Source organism: Rhipicephalus sanguineus, chromosome 5, assembly GCF_013339695.2.
Source record: "Rhipicephalus sanguineus isolate Rsan-2018 chromosome 5, BIME_Rsan_1.4, whole genome shotgun sequence".
NCBI lineage: Eukaryota > Metazoa > Arthropoda > Arachnida > Ixodida > Ixodidae > Rhipicephalus > Rhipicephalus sanguineus.
Genome location: NC_051180.1, coordinates 91,859,870 through 91,874,371, shown reverse-complemented (window position 1 = coordinate 91,874,371; position 14,502 = coordinate 91,859,870). Strand labels below are relative to the sequence as shown.

The 14,502-nt window shown below is 50.6% G+C and overlaps 1 non-coding gene across 1 annotated transcript; it reads right to left on the bottom strand.

The window, feature by feature from the left end:
• Positions 1 to 501: 501 nt before the first annotated feature.
• On the bottom strand, positions 502 to 574 carry Trnas-gcu (transfer RNA serine (anticodon GCU)). The gene has a single exon. It is a non-coding gene; the product is annotated as a tRNA-Ser (tRNA).
• Between the last annotated feature and the right edge of the window lie 13,928 nt (positions 575 to 14,502).

Below are 14,502 nucleotides of genomic sequence, written 5' to 3'. Positions count from 1 at the left end.
CCCCGCGGTCGAAAACACTCTGCGGGGCGCCTCGGTTCGGTGCCGGACCGCGAGCTCCCTTTTCTTTCTCTCTTTACGAGCATTCCTCTCTCTTTCACTCTCGCCACTTCCGGTGCACTGTGCGCACTTGCTCTACTTTCCTCTCTCTTGTTGAGGAGAGTGAACTAGACGTTGTTACTGAAAAGACGTGTCCGCCTCGTACAACCCGGCTCTACATATGTGTTCTGTCGCCACCACTACCCCTGCCTGATGTAACTGGGGGGTGGGAACTTAGTGAAGCGGCTAGTCGCTTTTTTTCTCACCCCCTCCAACAACTGTATTGGTGGGAATAAATTTACTATTATTATTATTATTATTATTATTATTATTATAAAACCACGATATGATTATGAGAGACGCCGTAGGAGGCTCCGGGAATTTCGACCACCTGGGGTTCTTTAACGTGCACCTAAATCTAAGTACACATGCCTCAAACATTTTCGCCTCCATCGAAAATGCAGCCGCCGCGGCCGGGATTCGATCCCGCGACCTTCGGGTCAGCAGCCGAACGCCATAACCACTAGACCACCGTGGCGGGGCAGGAAGAGTAAAATAAAGGCGTTCAGTATCAACAGTCATATTAATTCTCGTAATATAAAGTGCCTGGCGAAACAGCCACTACGCTTGGCTTTCGCCTTCGACACTCACAAGGTGCCGCATACGGCACCCTGTGAGTTTTTTTTTTTTCTGGAACATATTGCTCATAATAAACAGGCAAGAAAACGGGAGCGCATGGAGAGTATTGTTTACGAGGCCGCAACAAGCAGACATGTCTTCCTCGTACCAACGTCAGTAGCTCTTGGAAATAAAACAGAAGCAAATAAAATATGCTGCATGTGTCACGTCGCGTGGACCGGGATCGCTAAAGATCATTTACTTGGAAAAGCATCGCGTCATATTGATTCCAATATGTGCGTTGAATCTTCATAATATTCGAGCGAAACAGTATCTTCGAGCCTCCTCGGACTATTCTGGTCATTGCGGCCGCTTTGTTGCCCAATGTCTCTCCAGCCATCACTAGAGGCCGGATTCTCAGGCATTAAAAAAGTTCGTTTTAGACGCCGAAAATAGGCTGGAAAAACAAGGTTTTAGGCCTCCAGTATCGCAAATATTGGCACAGTAAATTTTCACATAAATGCAAATAATTTCAAACGAAGACGTGCGTGACCTCTATCTACGACAGGAAAACAAAAAATTGGGGGACGCTTAAGGTTCGCCTTTAAGAGTTGAACGCGATAGGGGTATCCTGCCCCTAGTGCGCACTTCGAACACTACGAGTGTTTAACAGAATGCGCGCACTAAGGTGTGTGCCTTATGTAATGGGTAGCATGCTTTAAACCAGAAGCTTTTTCGAAGTTGCGATGCACCCACTACGTGGCCTTAAGAAAATACGCGCAGTAATGTGGGTGCCTTTTGTAATGGGTGGCTGTCTTTAAACCACCAAGCCGTTGTGATATTGACATGGTGTGACGCCCGATGGCAATGTACGCTTGTACCGCGCAATATTACTGCCATATTACATCTCGTACTGTGACACCTGTATACAGGACGCGCATTTTTGGGAAGCATCAAAGTTACTTTCAGTGCAGCGTCAAGCAGGGGCGTGGCTGTGTGGTAGAACACCTGCTTGCCACGCAGACGGCCTGGGTTCGATTCTTGCTCGGACCCAACCTTTTTTATTATGTGCAGGTTTTTCGATTTTTCGGTCACGGACAAGATGATTTTTCGCTCACAACCAACGGTGCCGCCGCAGACGGTGGAATTTCTGCAAAACGAGCTCTTTAACGCTGTCGTGTTAAAAGTGAATGGCGCCAACCATTGAACATATCCTTGCAATTGTGTTTTGTGCCGCAGGGTTCGCAGAAAATGGTCGCTCCCGTGTTCTGCACGGTGAGTCAAGTGTCCACTCTCGAATCAACACACTTCTTTGTCTTTCTTTTCGGGATGACTGAAAAGGGCATAGCAGGAGCAGATTGCCTGATCGCTAAAAGACCAGAAGATGGCCGGGTCGAATCATTTAGAGCCGATTTCTCTCTCGGCAGTGAACCACTGGCGAAGTCACGCGGAGTAGGCGGGGGGAGATGTCGGGGATTCAACCCTCCCCCCATACCCTCCGAAACTTTTCGGATTAACATACAGAAAGTAATGTTGAGCGCCGATAGCAAAAAATTCGGCCTAGTCATCACAACGCTCGTGAAAGCACTCCTGTATATATATATATATATATATATATATATATATATATATATATATATATATATATATATATATATATATATACAACCCCATCTGACGACCTCTTAAGGTATCTTCTTTGCTCTTATTTCTCCATTTCCCTTTGCATTTTCCTGAGCAGTGTACCAGACCACATCGTACTAGCTCAGGCCGTCCTCCCTGTCTGGCCGTGAGGGCCGCATTTCGATAGAGGCAAAATGACAGAGGCCCGTGTGCTTAAATTTAGGTCGCACGTTAAAGAACTTCAGGTGGTAGAAATTTGCGGAGCCCTGCACTACGGCGTCTCTCATAATCATGTCGAGGTTTTCAGACATAAAACTCCAACAATCATTACTCGTATTGCCTCTGCACCTTCGGATAAACCATCTCTCTCTGTATCTCTTCGCAGTACAACAACTAACAGTATTTAAATATCCATACGGCACTTGATACAGGTTTACCCTATATATGCCCTCAAGCGCACAAGTTTTTTTTTATAAGTGAAGCTTTCTATATGCTCTTCGCCGAAGCATCTTGGTCGGCATCATCGTTATCTGCGACTCGAGAAATCTTGCCTCCATGTCGCCGTCCCTCAATTTGGCTTGTCGCATGCTTTCTGCTTTCCTTCCATGGACGTCATCGGTGTTTGCCACGCATCACGCTTCGTTCATACGGGAGCGTAAATCTGCATACGCGCCGCCACGGATCTCGTCTTGGTGCGTCCTCCCTCCCTTCTAACGCGCCTTGTTGCTGTAGCCATCGTCGTCGCGTGTGTTCTTCTTGCCTTCCATCAATAATCAAAAGCTACATGCTTTTAAAACTTAAGCGACAAGAAATATTCACAGGCAGCGCCCAATCGTACCGCTGAACCTGACTAGACATTAGCAGCAATAGTTCGCTCTGTGGGTTTAGTTAGGCAGTATCATTTTGCAAGATAATCTTGGATTACTTCTATCATTTCTGCTATTCTTACGCTGGATGTATTTCGCATGACAATCTCGAATACGAGACGTCACATTATTCCGCTGCATCAAACGCCAAAGGGAACCCAGTGTTTTTTTCAGAGTGCGGCAAGAACGACGTGCATTGTGATGTGCTTCATTGGAGATCCGAGATGCGGCGAGTAAGATGACAAAGTGAAAGCTGACTCGAGGGGCGCTTCGACCGCAGCAAGAAACAAAAGTTTTGTGCGAGCACTTTGTAAGCCTACATCAAAAGAATTTCGCTTTCTCTATGGCCAAAATATGCAAGAAGAAACCAAGATCTAAGACAGGGCTTAGTTTTAATGTTCCTGATGCGATCGTTCTTCTTTTAATTTATTATTTTTGCGTGCCTCGGAATTGACAAAAGCTTATAAGCATAGGTCAGAGCTTTTTTATTCGACGCGAGGCAGAACAAATGACTTAAAGGCTCGAGACACAGAAGACACTAAGACAGGAGTCATGTTTATTGTACCTCCATCTTTGTTCTAGTTTTGTTTGTAATTATAGTTATCTATATCACATGCAATGTAAGTGATGCACTTAGAGGTAAAGAAATCTTGCATCTTGAAACGCAAGGCACAGATCGGTATTTTCCGTGGAATCTTAAAGGCTCTTTCCGTTATTACAAAAACGACAAGCAGAAAAACTAAACGATCCATCGAAATTTCGGGCACTAAAATTGAGAAGGTCATTGGCTGCTTTAAATCCATAAAACGATAAAAGTCGTGGCAATAAGGACGTTTATGTCGTGCTGTAAAGGCCATTGCACAACGCTGTGCTTCTCGTCGACCCCGTATCATGCATGGGTGGCCATTAGAAAGCTCGCTCTCTAGGTAGCCTTGTACGGCCATTGCCAAATATATGAATGACCACGAGTCGAGGAGAATATTGCAAAGACTTAAGTAATGTAACAGAGTACCCTGTATTTCTAATTCCAGTAATTCATTCTAATTCAATTACAGTAATTACAGCAATTACAGTAATTCATTCTAATTCAACTGTAATTCAATATCTACCTATTTTGAAGTCAATCATGCTTCGTTTTTGCATTTATAGAATGAAATCTTACGCCAGAAATATAGTGCAAATTCGTTTTTCGGTTATGTCCATTTGTAGCAAAGGAAAATTATACTCTTGACGTGGCTACCGGGAAAAGGCACTTCGAACGACTCGTCGAAAAGTGTAGTGCCTTCGGCAAAGCAATCCTATGCAAAAGTACACTGCAAAATGAAATGTATGATGCAGGAGGTTCATTTCATTCAAAGCTCAATGTATCTTGTTCTCTCTTAGCCCCTCCCCTAGTCGTTGCAAACGACAAAACTAAGCGGTGTACAGAATTGTGTACGTAGCGTGTCAAAGAGTTAAAGATACGTTCAGGGAGAGCGCACAGAAACGACGACTATCTTTCCCTAGCAGAAGAATCTGGTAATAATTGCGCCGAGTATTACAACGTCACAGATCACAGAATGCAACAGTGTAAAACACCTGCGAAATTACGGAAATTGCATTTTTACAGCAAAATCTATGAGATCATTTTAACGGCCGTTTTTGGAGCCGTAGTTCTGCGCTGCTGGTGTCAGTAAGCGCTTTCGCGCGAAATAAGAACCTGGGCCCGCTGCGTGGGAGCCCGGTATTCTACCTCAAAGCGATGCCGGTGCTTGAAGCTGCTTTGCCAAAATATGGGCCACGCTTAAGCATCTCATTTAGGAGTTGACCGCGATAGCGATATCCTGCATCGAAATAACTTTTCTAGCGCACACTGATACACGCCCAAAGAGAGGGATCGACACCAGCGCTACTATCAAATGAAGGCTTTATTCAGCAAAGGAAAACATATACCGAGCCGGTCATCCGCTGCCCATTGCATTTCCTTATTGTATGTTGTTACTCGAGAAGTTCAGGTTGTGGGTCCCTGCAGTGCAGTTGACAAAGTGCAAAGTTGTCGCATAGCCGCAGCACGCCGAGCTTTGGTGTCTGCCTTCTCTGCCTCCGTCATGCGTAGCCGCCCTCGTTGTCGTGCGCCACATGACACTGATGCCCCACCAAAACTCGCCGATGAGGAAGATACAGTAGTGTGGTTGGCGCTTGTAGACCACACAGAATCCATCACAAGCGTGGCGAGAGCCCGGTGGCGTTAGATAACGATGTGCGCGTGACATATTTTTCGAAGTGTCGGTGCACCCTCTATGTGTGTGTAACAGAATGCGTGCACTAAGGTGCGTGCCTCATTTAATGGGTAGCATATTTTAATCCAGGAGCAGTAATGCGTGAGAAACGTTTTCGAAGTTGCGATGCACCCACTACGTGGTCTTAAGGGAACACGTGCAGCAAAGTGTGTGCTTTTTGTAATGGGTGGCTGTCTTTAAATCACCATATTAATATCTGGGGTTTAACGTCCCAAAACCCCAATATGATTATGAGACGCCGAAGTGGAGGGCTCCGGGAATTCCGACCACCTGGGGTTCTTTAACGTGCACCTAAATCTATGTACACGGGCCTCAAACATTTTTGCCTCCATCGAAAACTCAGCCGCCGCGGCCTGGATTCGATCCCGCGACCTTCGGGTCAGCAGTCGAGCGCCATAACCACTAGACCACCGCGGCGGGGCGGCATTAAACCAGCAAGTCTTTATGATATTCACATGGTGTGACGCCCGATGGGAATGTACGCTTGTACCACGCAATATTACTGCGATATTACATCTCGTGCTGTGGTACCTGTATACAGGACGCGTATGTTTGTGAAGCATGAAAGTTACTTTCAGTGCAGTTCCAAACAGAGGCATGGCTGTGTGGTATGACACCTGCTTAACATGCAGACGCCCTGGGTTCAATTCTCACTCAGACCCAACTTTTTATTGCGATAAGAATTATATGGACAGCCTCGACGGGTTTTTGCCGTCGCCGCTACAGTCATGTCCCGTATGAAGTCCAAATTGATAAGATCCCCCCGCGCATCGTATGTTCTACCACGGGTAAAAGCGCGCGAGTGGAAGCGACGAACGTGGCGGAAGCAGAGATCAAACGATCCGGCCCATTTCCGTCGCTCGGAGGGTGCATGCGATAACATGACCCCGCTCGGGAGGCCTGCGGTCGAAGAGACAGAAAACGCCCCGCCCCGTCTTTAACGAGCATGAACAGACGCAAGGGGGGGGGGTGTCGCGCGAGCAGCAACTTTGAACTTTGAATCTGAGGGCGCGGTCGCGATCGCTGGCGCGCGCTATCTCGACAGCCATCACAGCGAGCGGCTCATATACCCTTCTACGGGCTGCGCTCTCAACACAGAGTAATTATGCGGACAGATCATCGCTCCCTGCAGCGGCCGCATTCTCTTACACAAGCGTTTTGTAGTTACGCGAGATCAGATACGAAACAGTTAGCTGCCAGCCTCACTTCGTATAACACTACAATTTGCTGCTATCGCATTCATTGCTTCGCCCTTGCGGTGAAACTGTGACTTTTATATCTTAATTTATTTCCAGCTTTCTCGATCTTTCGGTGACGGACAAGATGATAATTTTTCGCTCACAACGAACGACGCCGACATTTCTACGAAACGAGCTCTTTAACGCTATCGCGTTGAAAAGACTATAAAAGCTTCATGGCGGGAAGGAACGACATTAACATATGTAGTATAGCGTGGTAGAAGAGTAAAATGACAACCAGGCGTCACACACCACGAATTCTGTAACGAAGCGTCACATAATGCGAAATACGCAACGAGTGGGCTGTTGAATGCTTCCAGCCCTTTGCAAAGGGCTCTGCCATAAATCTTCATCGTCACCAAGCACAGCATCACCAAAGTGCACATAATGCCTTACAGGTGTTTAGCAGGTACCACGGTTCTCCACAGAATGACAAAAAATGGCGTAGTGGCTGCTTCCCTACAGCCGCCCAAAAAACCACCTGGACTAGCATGCCAGGCGAATAGCCAGGCTAACATCTCCAGATTTTCATTGAAACATTTTTCTCTCTCCCCCCTCTCTCTCTATCTCTCTCTCTCTCGCTCTCTCTCTCACATACGTCATTAGCAGCAATGATTCACCCAAGGATTTGGATTAGCAATACCACCTGTATAGTATGCCTTTGGCTCTTTCTTGAAGCGAATCGCGTAGGATAAAAAAAGAAAAAAAAAGACATGCATAAATCGTATACTGCAAGCGGGAAACGTACATGTTCGTCGCTTTTCGAGACACTGTTTGACTGTGTGTACAACAGCGTTGGATGTCAGCTTAACAGCAGCTCCTGTTTATATATCTCGGCGACTGCAATAACTAGTGGCCCCGCCACAGTAACCAATAGGTAATTAACTGCGGGACTCTGCGAATAGGCTTACGTTGGTATTAAAATAAATTGTTGAAACCTTCAATTTATCCAGCGTGCCGGGATTGCGCGCGTCATTTAACGAGTCAGTTGTACGCCTGGAATTGTGAGGGATTCCACAACACCCAGAAACTTAATTTAACGCAATTACGGCGAAGTAACCTTTCGATGTGGAATAGCGCTACACCAGTCAAAAATATGTGTCATCTCAGCATTCTCTCCCGTTTTGCAGGCAAATGTTTATGACAGCACAGCCGCCCAACTATATATCGATTACAAACTAACATATACCACTTTTTATAGGGGTTTGCGAATAGTGCAACTTCATCTCGAATCGAATAGTGCCGAATAGTGACCAAAAATATCGAATATCAAATCGAATATCGAATAGTATATTTACACGTAACGTGTACCGCTATTTGCGGCAAGACAACGGAAAGATCACTGACGCTATGGCGTGGCGACGGCTTTATTACGCGCTTGTTCGGGAGTTTTATATTTTTTTCATCAGCTTTTATAGGCGTGAAAGCCTGCTTTAGAGGAGGCGCCATCCCAGTAAGCAGCGCCACTCCTAATCTCCCAACGGCTAAGAGAAGGGGGTACGGTAGGTAGATTTTTCCCCTGTGTTAACGTAATACGGCTTATCTTGCAGCAGTGATGTTGCGCTCCATCGCAATGGGTGCTGTGGGCCTAAAATCTTCGGTCGATCGTTCACAGCAGTGTTTTAATTTAGCGCAAGAACGATGGGAGTTTCTGAATGAATGGTGTGGTGCGGCAGTGGCGACTGCACAGCGTGAACAAATTTTCACATGGGAAACCAATCAGCGATGGTATTGCGGCCGAAAGTCGGGACGTTTTACAGCGCTTGAGGCATACGCGACCGAACTACGCAAGAAGTCCGTGGATTCGTTTAGGAAGCGAAAATTTGAAGGGCCTGACTCATGCGTTTTTTTTTTACGTACGCAAATGACATAATCTCCCTTAATATTGCCGCGTGTCTTATGTTTCATGAGCTGAAGCTACACCCCCCATGACTGTCAGCAACGCTCAGCGCAAACCGCGCCGCATTGTTCGCGAAGCTTCCCGATCATTGTAGATCGTTTTGTTAAGATTGCGCGCAAGACGCGCACACTCGAGCTTATTCTAGAATTTGCAGGACAGCCAGCGATAACGCTGGAATATTCGACGGCACGTGTTTAAATGCCGACGCGCTTCACCGCTTGTCAGTTGATCGACGGTCGACGCTCTGTTCGACGCTATCAGTGTATTGCTGTAGTTTGACCTTCAGTTTCCCGGCCACAAGTTCGGCCAAATAAACAGTTTCATCTCGGACGTGCGGACTGCTGTCTTCGTCGACGTCATGACCACGTGACATCTGGTGGAGGTGCCGCTTCATGATCCGGACGCCACCGCGGAGCGCTGACCCAAGCCCAAGCCGCGAAGAAGACGACTCTAAGGTCAACCCGGATCCTCGAACCAGCCGCCGGCAGAAGGGACTACAACCAGAGTACGGGCTCCTTCCCGAAAACGCCAGGCAGCCGAAGACCGTCACATCTACCGCCGAGACGATGACAGACCCCCTGCCACCTACAACGGTAGTGATGCAACAGCCAATGGAGCCACCAACTTTCCGTGGATCGTCGTTTGAAGACCCGGAGAGCTGGCTGGAGACGTACGAGCGAGTCGCCGCCTTCAACCACTGGGACACTGAAGAGAAGCTGCGCCACGTCTACTTCTACTTAGAAGACGCCGCGAAGACGTGGTTCGAAAACCATGAATCGAGCCTTCAATCCTGGGAGCTCTTTCGGACGACGTTCTTCAATACCTTCGCGAGCATCGTCCGCAAGGAAAAGGCCGCTGCTTTGCTGGAGACCCGGGTGCAGCTGCCAAACGAAAACGTCACCATCTTCACGGAAGAGATGACTCGACTTTTCCGTCAGGCCGACGCTGCGATGGCAGAAGACAAAAAAGTTCGCCTGCTCATGCGGGGTGTCAAACAAGAACTTTTCGCGGGACTTGTCCGCAACCCGCCCACGACGGTCGCCGAATTCCACCCCGAGGCTACGACTATTGAAAAGACACTGGACATGCGGACGAAACAGTACAACCGCTCGCCGCTGTCTGCAGCCTATTCCGGAGTGCACTCACTAGCCACCGACGACTTGCGCGAAACCATCCGAGCGATCGTGCGGGAGGAGTTGCGCAAGCTGTTACCTTCGCCGCAGCCTCAAGTGGATTCGATCGCAGACATTGTCCGCGAGGAAATCAGAGTCACTGGGTGCTCCTCAGCCGGCACCGCCGCAGCCTCAAGCAGTGAGTTATGCTGCTGCGGCCTGACGCAACGCCCCCCCTCCTCGCCCGCGTCAAGATGCCGCGCCGGCCCAGCAGTTCCGCCGCCTGACACCACCGCCGCCACCACTGACGCCATACTGCCCGCCAACCGGCCAGCGATACACGCCGACGAAGACCGACGTTTGGCGCGCCCCCGACCATCGTCCACTCTGCTACCACTGCGGAGAAGCCGGCCACACCTACCGCCGCTGCCAGTATCGACGGATAGGACTGCGCGGGTTCGCCATCGACGCGCCGCGTCCACAGCAGGGTGAACGACCACGTGACATCGCCGACTATCTGGCAGGAGCGCAGTGGACCCCCCGAGGACCTTCCCGATCGCCGTCGCCAGCCCGCTACGCCTCTCCCCAACGCCGCCAGTACACTGGCCCATTCCGGGGCCGGTCGCCTAGCCCGTATCCGGAAAACTAAGGGCAGCAACCGATGGAGGTGCGGTTGCTGTACGACGAAACATCGAAGATCCTCCGCCGCCGACGACGACGCCACGACGAAACCTTGAAGACCCGACGCGAACCAGAAAAAGCCCTGACGACGACGCCTCTCGGACTGAAGTAGACCTGACAACGCAACGGGGAGGCAGCAGAACAAACCGACGTAGCCGTGACCCGACGCCACGACCTAACTGCAATGCAAGACGACGAACTAGCGACCTCGACGTCCTTATCGACGGCCACAGCATCACAGCTCTCGTCGACACCGGAGCCGACTATTCTGTCATCAGTGGACCGTTCGCCGCGAAATTGAAGAAAGTTAGGACAGCCTGGGAAGGCCCCGAAATCCGGACAGCCGGATGTCATCTAGTAACACCGGAGGGAATCTGCACAGCGAGACTCACCATTAACAACCGGATCTATCCCGCGAACTTCGTAGTCCTGCAGCGTTGCTCGAGAGAGGTCATTCTTGGTATGGACTTCTTAAGCCTTCATGGTGCAGTCATCGATCTGAGATCCAAGTCGATAACACTATCCACAGAAAAAGCACTACCGCCGTACACGCCGCCAGAAAAACACGCCTTGAATGTGCTGGAAGACCAGGTCACCATTCCCCCTCGCTCCAGCGTCATCATTTCCGTCGGCACTCAGAAATCAGCAGACCTGGAAGGCGTCGTCGAGGGCGATCAGCACCTGCTTCTGAACCGTCAGATTTGCGTCCCAAGAGGCATAGCCGAGCTGCGCGATGGCAAAGGAAAGGTAGTGCTGACAAACTTCAGCCATGAATATAGGCACCTGAACATTGGTACGACGGTCGCCTACATTGACGAATTCGTGAACGCCAGCAATGCTTTCGCCTTCTTCGATGCTACCGAACCTGCTTCGAAGGATCGAGATCCCCAAACAGATTTCGACGTCAACCCGAGCCTCCCGAAGCACAAGCAAGACCAGCTTCAAGCCCTGCTCCTGCAATTCAAGGACTGCTTTTCGTCGTCGTCAAGAATTCGACAGACCCCAGTCGCGAAACATCGCATCATAAGAGAAGAAGGCGCCCGACCAATCCGTCAGAGCCCGTACCGAGTTTCGACGCGAGAACGCGAGGCTGTTAAGAAACAGGTCGACGAAATGCTACGCGACGACATCATCCAGCCGTCGAAGAGTCCGTGGGCATCCCCCGTGGTGCTAGTGAAGAAGAAGGATGGAACTCTACGTTTTTGCGTCGATTACCGTCGTCTGAACAAAGTGACGAAGAAGGACGTGTATCCCCTTCCCCGGATAGACGACGCCCTGGATCGATTACACAACGCAAAGTACTTTTCGTCGATGAACCTGAAGACCGGTTACTGGCAAATCGAAGTCGACGAGAGAGACCGAGAAAAGACTGCCTTTATAACACCAGACGGCCTGTTCGAGTTAAAGTCATGCCCTTTGGTCTTTGCTCGGCACCGGCGACATTTCAACGCGTTATGGATACAGTACTGGCCGGCTTGAAGTGGCAGACGTGCCTCGTGTACCTGGACGACGTCGTTGTGTTTTCCTCAAACTTCGACGAACACATTCGGCGCCTTGAAGCTGTACTTCAAGCAGTCAGGACCTCCGGACTCACCCTGAAGCCTGAAAAGTGCCGCTTCGCGTACGAGGAGCTCTTGTTTTTGGGTCACGTGATCTGCAAAGATGGTGTTCGCCCGGACCCGCGCAAAACAGCTGCCATCGCTGCCTTCCCGCCACCCACCGATAAGAAGGCCGTACGCCGTTTTCTCGGCTTGTGCGCCTACTACAGACGCTTCGTCAAGGAATTTTCACGAATAGCCGAGCCACTAACGCACCTCACGAAGACCGACGCGCCATTCGAGTGGGAAACGGCGCAAATCGAAGCCTTTCAAGAACTTAAACGACGCCTTCAGATGCCTCCGATACTAGCGCATTTCGACGAAGACGCCGATACGGAAATCCACACCGACTCAAGCTGCGTAGGACTCGGCGCCGTCCTCGTGCAGAAGACTGACGGGCTGGAAAGGGTCATCAGTTATGCTAGCCGGTCGCTATCAAAGGCAGAAATCAACTATTCCACAACAGAAAAGGAGTGCCTGGCCATCATCTGGGCTACATCGAAGTTTCGCCCCTATCTCTACGGCCGGCCCTTCAAAGTTGTCAGCGACCACCACGCCTTGTGTTGGCTAGCTAACTTGAAGGACCCTTCAGGTCGCCTCGCACGGTGGAGCCTACGACTGCAAGAATTCGACATTACCGTCGTGTATAAGTCCGGACGAAAACACTCTGACGCCGATTGCCTGTCTCGTGCCCCCGTCGACGCGCCTCCGCAAGACGACGACGATGACTGCTTCCTCGGAACTATAAGTGCCGATGACTTCGCCGAAAGGCAACGAGCCGACGCGGAACTTGGGGGCCTTATGGAGTACCTCGAGTGCAAGACCGCCGATGTTCCGAAGGTATTCAAGCGAGGACTGCCGTCGTTTTTCTTGCGGAACGGCGTTCTCCTGAAGAAGAACTTCTCGCCACTTCGAGCCGACTGCCTTCTTGTCGTGCCCTCATCATTGCGACCAGAAGTCCTCCAGGCCCTACACGACGACCCGACGGCTGGACACCTCGGTGTTTCCCGCACGCTCGCCAGAATACAGGAAAAATACTACTGGCCACGCCTTGCTGCCGACGTCACCCACTACGTTAAGACTTGCCGAGATTGCCAGCGACGGAAGACACCGCCGACTAGGCCAGCGGGACTTCTGCAGCCAATCGAACCACCTCACCGGCCGTTCCAGCTAATCGGGATGGACCTACTGGGGCCGTTCCCGACGTCGACTTCCGGCAACAAGTGGATCGTCGTAGCAACTGACTACCTCACCCGCTACGCCGAGACAAAGGCCTTGCCCAAAGGCAGTGCGGCCGAGGTAGCCAAGTTCTTCGTGGAGAACATCGTATTGCGTCATGGCGCCCCAGAGGTCCTCATCACAGACAGAGGTACCGCATTTACTGCGGACCTCACTCAGGCGATCTTCAAATACAGCGAGGCGAGCCACCGTCGCACCACTGCCTACCACCCGCAGACCAATGGCCTCACCGAGCGTCTAAACAAGACCATCGCCGACATGCTGGCCATGTACGTCGACGTTGAGCACAAGACGTGGGACGCCGTCCTTCCGTACGGGACCTTCGCTTACAACACGGCCGTCCAAGAAACGACGCAGATGACGCCGTACAAGTTGGTCTACGGAAGGAGCCCGGCGACGACGCTCGACGCCATGATACCGAACGTCACCGACGAAGAAAAATCTCGACGCCGCCGCTTACTTACAACGAGCCGAAGAAGCTCGACAGCTCGCCCGCCTGCGCATCAAGACCCAGCAGAACACCGACAGCCGTCGCTACAATCTTCGACGACGCTTCGTGGAGTACCAGCCCGGCGACCGTGTCTGGGTCTGGACACCAATACGACGACGCGGACTGAGCGAGAAGCTTCTGCGACGATACTTCGGACCGTACAGGGTACTTCGACGTCTCGGCGCACTCGACTACGAGGTTGTCCCCGACGGCATCACGAACTCTCAAAGGCGCCGAGCTCGACCCGAGGTCGTGCATGTGGTGCGCCTTAAACCGTACTATGCACGTTAACGCACCAGAGGACACTAATGTTTGCTTTCTTTATTAGTTTTCTTTAGTATTGCATGCATTCATGTTCTGTTTTTAAGCATCGGGACGATGCTTTTTCAGAGGGGGGCATTGCCGCGTGTCTTATGTTTCATGAGCTGAAGCTACACCCCCCAAGACTGTCAGCAACGCTCAGCGCAAACCGCGCCGCATTGTTCGCGAAGCTTCCCGATCATTGTAGATCGTTTTGTTAAGATTGCGCGCAAGACGCGCACACTCGAGCTTATTCTAGAATTTGCAGGACAGGCAGCGATAACGCTGGAATATTCGACGGCACGTGTTTAAATGCCGACGCGCTTCACCGCTTGTCAGTTGATCGACGGTCGACGCTCTGTTCGACGCTATCAGTGTATTGCTGTAGTTTGACCTTCAGTTTCCCGGCCACAAGTTCGGCCAAATAAACAGTTTCATCTCGGACGTGCGGACTGCTGTCTTCGTCGACGTCACGACCACGTGACAATATAAACATGCGGTCGCTTTTGGACCAGGGTGTCG